Source organism: Centruroides sculpturatus, unplaced genomic scaffold (genome assembly GCF_000671375.1).
Source record: "Centruroides sculpturatus isolate CEXI.00-Female unplaced genomic scaffold, Cexi_2.0 scaffold263, whole genome shotgun sequence".
Classification (NCBI taxonomy): Eukaryota; Metazoa; Arthropoda; class Arachnida; order Scorpiones; family Buthidae; genus Centruroides; species Centruroides sculpturatus.
This window is the reverse complement of record NW_019384587.1, coordinates 402165-410136: the sequence shown is the minus strand read 5'-3', so window position 1 is coordinate 410136 and position 7972 is coordinate 402165.

Genomic DNA, 7972 nt, shown 5'->3' with positions numbered 1-7972 from the left:
ACGCATCTGTAAGGAAGTACAATAAGCGACCTTCAAATTCAGTACAGTCGACCCCCCTATAACATGGTTTCCTATAGTTCAGATTCCTATATCACAGTGAAAAAATTGCGACAGTATTCATACAAACATGCTAAAAAAACTCCTATAATTCGGTAAAACGTCATCGCCGACTCGTGCCACGACAGGATTGGTCGAATCTAGACTAATAGTGGACGGGCAGCTGAACTACTTACACGCTACGGAGAGTTTAGGCAGGTAAGTTGAGTTTACTATCGTCTGTACAGTATATAGGCCTAAATTAGGTACTGTAAGTCTAATACAGTACTGTAATTTTATACATTTCTTGTGAAAAAAACATTTCTTATTCAACGGCCATAAAAATTATTTATATTAATGATGTCTCCAAAGTTAAGTTATTTTTCTGCAAAAAATTTGCTGATCAGAAAACTTTCGTCATTGCTTAAGCTTGTTTTCGTCATGGAGCGCTGGCATCGTTGAACGGTACACACTCGGTAAGTAATCCTACAAATTTTTGTTTGTAGCATAGTTTATATGGATTATTCCCAAAAAATTATATGTATTTTGGAAATGTTGAGTTGAATTAGTCTAGAATCGATTAATTTTATGGAAGAAACCTTTCAAACAGCCGTAGTCCGTAAAGTGCGTACGTGCCGGGCTGTGATTGGCAAGGACTCGTAGAAAATGGATTCATAAAAACCAGAACGTATCTACTGTGTTATAGGGGGGTTGACTGTACATTCCTTCATGATGTTGTGATTTCACTTTTGAGGAGTGTATATTCTGTCAAATTCTTTGACAATTACTAAAGAAGTAATATATTCCAAAAGATTTGATTTTATTTATTTTTTTAGTATGTATTACATGATTTAGATTTATATAAGGATTCAAAAACTAAACATAATTTTGAGTAAAATTTAAAAAACTTGGCTGACTGTACTTACATTTAGATTAAAATATAAAATATCACAAAGCTACAAAATTGTCTTTGTTTTCCTTTTCTGACATTAAAGGCAATCTCCATATGTGAAAACTGTTTTGGACTGTCACTGGTGTTTGTAACAACAGAAAAGGAAAATGAAGACAATTTTGTAGCTTCATGATATTTTATATTTTAATGTAAATAGTATGTAAACATAAATTATTGAGGTTTTTCTTTGTTTTTAATTCTTTCCACCCTATAGGCAATCAGAACATTTTCTTTTTCCTATAACCATTATAGGTTTGGCCAGGCCTATCATTGAGATGGTTGAGTAATGAAGGATAAGGCCTGAAGTGCAAAAGATTCCTGATGAGGGTTCTAGCCTAGTTCCTTCAGACTGGCAGGCAGATACTTTTACTGCTCCAGCTGTCTGATAATTGAGATGAAAGAGGAGTCTTACAGAAGAACACTTCATGTATACATTATATACCTAACATTCCTGCATTAATGAAATAATCATTTGATAATCATGCTGAGAATAATGCTAAAATTATTTATTACTGCTATACGGCCAAAGATGTATTTCTAATGATTTACAGAAGTAAATGAACAGAAAAGGATGTTATTTTAATCTTAAAAACCTCTCATTAAAAAGGTGTGTTTTATTCTTAGTTTGTTATCCGGTATGTGCATTACATCTAATTAAAAATTAAACAGATGTCATGTTTCTGGCTTCTAACAAATCAAGACTTGTTCTAAATCCCAGCGTTTAATATTGATTTTTGAGAAAATGCTATTATAATAAATTTTAATGTGATTATTAATTTTCCTTCCAGCAAAGTAACAAAATTCTTTGTTTTCTTGTATTCTAAAAGTGAAAATTTGAGCTATACAGTTAGGGTCATGAAGTTGTTTTGCATTATTTAATAATTCAGTGAGCAACTACACAGTATTATTTATAAAGCACATAACCAATAAAAATAAACTGCATAATGGATAGACAGGATGATTACAGAAAAAAAAAAAATTAGAAAGTGTGTACTTGTTTTTCTGTAAAATATCCATATTTGTATTATTATAATTGTTTATAATATGCACTAACCTAAAAATAATTTAGCAATTGTTTCTGGGTTAGATAAAAAGTTTACAAATACTGTAATGAAAATATTTCCTGACTCAAACTAAAAACTTGTTTTTATATCAATAATTGTTTTTAACATGTAATTTGATAATCCAAAGAAGACATTATGCATATTCCATTTTTCTTAATTTGATTACAATATTGTCACTAAATGATATTTTAATTTTTTTAAGTTCAGTGCAAAAATATTTATATTTTTTATTGAAAGTTAGTTTTGAAATGCAATGTTTATCAAATACAGATTAATGTTTATATTATAAATAACAAAATTGGAGTCACTAATAAATATAAGGTCATATTATGTAGACTTTGACAAACTTAATAGGTTTTTATAATTTTCTAGGTTTTAAAACTTAATAGGTTTTTATAATAGGTTTTTAAAATCATATTCATTGCTATAATGAAAACTTCATTAATTAATACTACATTGAAATTTTTAACATTTTCTTTGATCATCTCATAAAATAAACTTCTGTATTTGTTAATTTTAGTACAAAAAATTTTGTAATTTTTGATTTACCAAAAGTTTTTTCATAAAATTAATTGCAAAAACATTGTTAGGCTCATGCATTTATTAGTAGAAAATCCTTTAGAATAATTCAAAACAAATATCTATGACTAGTTGCTATAGTAACAACTTTTACAAATACTATAAAATAAAATAATTGATTGTAAAAGTAATAAAATAATATTCTGAACATTTCATATTATTATTAACTTAATTACATTTTATCTTACTGATATATGTCAACATCTTCATTGTTTGAAACTTAATTTAAAAACAAAAATTAAACATAAGACAATATTAAGAATTATTGCTAATACAGGTATATAAGTTTAATAGTTTAACATGAACAATATAGTTTCATAAAGATTTAAGTTTAGAAGAATTTTAAAAATATTTAGTATAAAATTCAATTGGATCTCTCGCTACATTGAAATTGCTAGCAAAAAAATTTCTAAGATGTGGATAAATAATTGGTATCTCACAAATTCAGAATATTTTCTTTTAGTTTATCATAAGTCTAGAAATTTTGTAATTAATTCTTTTCCTTCTATATTTATATATACTAAGCCAACAGAATGCATGAGAAATAACACAAGTGTTATGAGCCAATGGCACAATAAACATGCACACTCACAATGTTACAAAGTCAATACACTCCAGTGTCACTCAACTCCTTATACTATAAGGGTGGATCAATAAATAACCAGAAAATGTTTATATTCCATGCTGTTGCTTTTGGCTGATTATTTAAAATTAATGTATATATATATTCATTTTAATTTTATAAGTTTATCCTTATCCCAACTAATTTATTCAAAGCCTTTTTAGTTAATTTGATAAAATATTGTAGGAAGCAAGATTTTTATTCAATTTCTTTTTAGCAGTGGTGTGCCATCTGTGGAGGCGATGCTTTCCTTATATTTTCTAAAATATAAATACATATTTGCAATTTATTTTCATATTTTAACGTACTTTGAATTAATTTAAAAAATTAATATTTTATTATAACCGCATTGTGTATCTTATTACAAATTTCTATACATGTGAAAAACAATGATAAACTTGACATTGTATATTCGAATATAAATTTGTACGAGATATATCATATTTCCAATGGAAATACTGTATTGTTGAATATGGGACAGCTTCCATTGCAAAAAAATATTTGAATCATGTAAAACAGCCAGATTACAGGCATCTGCGCATGTGCTTTACAGAGCATCAACCTCTTACAGTTTAGCTCGTGATGCTATACACCAAAATATCATATAACGCTTCCAATGATTCTATCCAGGGCTGGCACAGCTTCCCTATCATCAAATGTCACCACACACCACTGCTTTTTATTAATTATCTTGACAATATTCTTAAGTGACAGATTTTTTTGTTTCTTTTTCCCATTTTTAGGATAAAACTATTTTATAAATTTAATAATTTTTGACAAACTTAAGGATAAATATTAAATACTTTAATTATTTATTCCTTTTTCAATAACTATAAAACTTTAGAATACATATTAATAAAATATATTACTATTCTTTAACAATTATTAAGTTTATCATCTTAAAATGCATTGAATTTTTACACAATTTAAACCAACCATATATATTAAAATCCTTAAAATAATTTAAAAGTAAAAATTCCTTTTAAACATTTGATTTGTATTTTAAAACAAAACAAATTAATATTTTTATTAAAATTTGGAGATTTAATTTCATATAAAGGTTCTTCTAACTGACAATATGCTTTTATACTAAAAGATTTAGATATATGAACATCTCAAAGCATGATGTTATTAATCAAAGCCAAATCATCACCTTAATGAATTGGGCTATTTTTCTGCTATTANGTAATTTGATAATCCAAAGAAGACATTATGCATATTCCATTTTTCTTAATTTGATTACAATATTGTCACTAAATGATATTTTAATTTTTTTAAGTTCAGTGCAAAAATATTTATATTTTTTATTGAAAGTTAGTTTTGAAATGCAATGTTTATCAAATACAGATTAATGTTTATATTATAAATAACAAAATTGGAGTCACTAATAAATATAAGGTCATATTATGTAGACTTTGACAAACTTAATAGGTTTTTATAATTTTCTAGGTTTTAAAACTTAATAGGTTTTTATAATAGGTTTTTAAAATCATATTCATTGCTATAATGAAAACTTCATTAATTAATACTACATTGAAATTTTTAACATTTTCTTTGATCATCTCATAAAATAAACTTCTGTATTTGTTAATTTTAGTACAAAAAATTTTGTAATTTTTGATTTACCAAAAGTTTTTTCATAAAATTAATTGCAAAAACATTGTTAGGCTCATGCATTTATTAGTAGAAAATCCTTTAGAATAATTCAAAACAAATATCTATGACTAGTTGCTATAGTAACAACTTTTACAAATACTATAAAATAAAATAATTGATTGTAAAAGTAATAAAATAATATTCTGAACATTTCATATTATTATTAACTTAATTACATTTTATCTTACTGATATATGTCAACATCTTCATTGTTTGAAACTTAATTTAAAAACAAAAATTAAACATAAGACAATATTAAGAATTATTGCTAATACAGGTATATAAGTTTAATAGTTTAACATGAACAATATAGTTTCATAAAGATTTAAGTTTAGAAGAATTTAAAAAACATTTAGTATAAAATTCAATTGGATCTCTCACTACATAGAAATTTTTTTGCTAGCAATTTCAAAGATGTGGATAAATAATTGGTATCTCACAAATTCAGAATATTTTCTTTTAGTTTATCATAAGTCTAGAAATTTTGTAATTAATTCTTTGATTTCCAGTGTCACTCAACTCCTTATACTATAAGGGTGGATCAATAAATAACCAGAAAATGTTTATATTCCATGCTGTTGCTTTTGGCTGATTATTTAAAATTAATGTATATATATATATTCATTTTAATTTTATAAGTTTATCCTTATCCCAACTAATTTATTCAAAGCCTTTTTAGTTAATTTGATAAAATATTGTAGGAAGCAAGATTTTTATTCAATTTCTTTTTAGCAGTGGTGTGCCATCTGTGGAAGCGATGCTTTCCTTATATTTTCTAAAATATAAATACATATTTGCAATTTATTTTCATATTTTAACGTACTTTGAATTAATTAAAAAAATTAATATTTTATTATAACCGCATTGTGTATCTTATTACAAATTTCTATACATGTGAAAAACAATGATAAACTTGACATTGTATATTCGAATATAAATTTGTACGAGATATATCATATTTCCAATGGAAACACTGTATTGTTGAATATGGGACAGCTTCCATGGCAAAAAAATATTTGAATCATGTAAAACAGCCAGATTACAGGCATCTGTGCATGTGCTTTACAGAGCACCAACCTCTTGCAGTTTAGCTCGTGATGCTATACACCAAAATATCATATAACGCTTCCAATGATTCTATCCAGGGCTGGCACAGCTTCCCTATCATCAAATGTTACCACACACCACTGCTTTTTATTAATTATCTTGACAATATTCTTAAGTGACAGATTTTTTTTTTGTTCCTTTTTCCCATTTTTAGGATATAACTATTTTATAAATTTAATAATTTTTGACAAACTTAAGGATAAATATTAAATACTTTAATTATTTATTCGTTTTTCAATAACTATAAAACTTTAGAATACATATTAATAAAATATGTTACTATTCTTTAACAATTATTAAGTTTATCATCTTAAAATGCATTGAATTTTTACACAATTTAAACCAACCATATATATTAAAATCCTTAAAATAATTTAAAAGTAAAAATTCCTTTTAAACATTTGATTTGTATTTTAAAACAAAACAAATTAATATTTTTATTAAAATTTGGAGATTTAATTTCATATAAAGGTTCTTCTAACTGACAATATGCTTTTATACTAAAAGATTTAGATATATGAACATCTCAAAGCATGATGTTATTAATCAAAGCCAAATCATCACCTTAATGAATTGGGCTATTTTTCTGCTATTATTAAGAATTAAATTCTTATTAATTTGGTACTAGATGTAGGCATTAGGCATCCTTTCTTATTAAATTTAATAATTATAATTAAATTAATATTTATTAAACAATTTAGAATATTCTGGAAGAAATAGACCTAAATTTTTAAATGAATTAAACATGTAAAATATTTATTTTATTTATATTAAAATTCATAAAATGATTTGGCTAAACACATTTGGTTAAAAAATTGATATATTAATATTTTAATGTAACATTTTCTTAAAAAGATTACTACCTGTTAATAAAATATTACATAAATATTAATAATTCATTAAAATGTGTTTCCAATTATGATCTTTACAGTAGCATGTGAAAGGACCTAAATTTTTAATAAAATATACAAATTACTTTTTTAATTTACAGTAGAAATATGTAATTTGTTATGGAAATTAAAGAACATCAGATGATTAATGACATGGAATTTGATGCCGTCTACGATGATCGAGGAAAATCCTTAAAAATATACAGAAAGTTTTCAAATAATTCATTGAAGAAGATGATAATAATTTATTTTTGAATGCAAATGTAATGCAAATTGTTAAAACATGATAAATAAAATTTCATTTTTCTGATGTTTACTTATGTAAATGAATATTAATTATTATTCCTGTATGTTATGTTTTGCATAATATGCAAATAAAATTTACTATTATCAATTATTATTATGTAACAAGTGATGATTATATTTAAAATCATTACTTAAATTTAAAGTTTACAATAAATGAAGCTGATTTTTTTAAATTCAGTTCTAGTTATGATTTTACTGTTAATGGGAAAATAAATTATTCAAAGTTTGTGAAAATATCTATCATAACATGTTGAGAAAAGGTTGCAGGTATAAAAATGTAGTTTCTTTATTGTGTATTAACAAACTGGGTAATAACAAAATAAACTGTTTTTTACATTAAATTGATCGTTGGTTTCAAAAATATGGTTTATTTTGTAGCTTGTTTGTAACTTTGTGTAATGTTTATTTTAGACTATGTTATTTATTAACTGTAATCTAAAATAAACATTGAACAAAGTTACAAATAAATAAACCATATTTTTGAAACTAGCAATTTAATGTAAAAAAAGTTTATTTTGTTCTTATATTGTCAATTTTTGCATTCATACAATAAAGAAACTACATTTTTTTATTTTTGTAAACAAAACAAAAATTTTGTTTTTATTCTGATCTACTTTGAAATTTTATTATGAAAACAACTCTCAATTATTTTTTATTCTATGATGATCAAGGAAAATCCTAATAGAAGTTTGTATAAATATTAGCAGACCCCGCCAAGAGTTGTTGTGGCTCAAAATGTATCTATTATAAATTTATAACA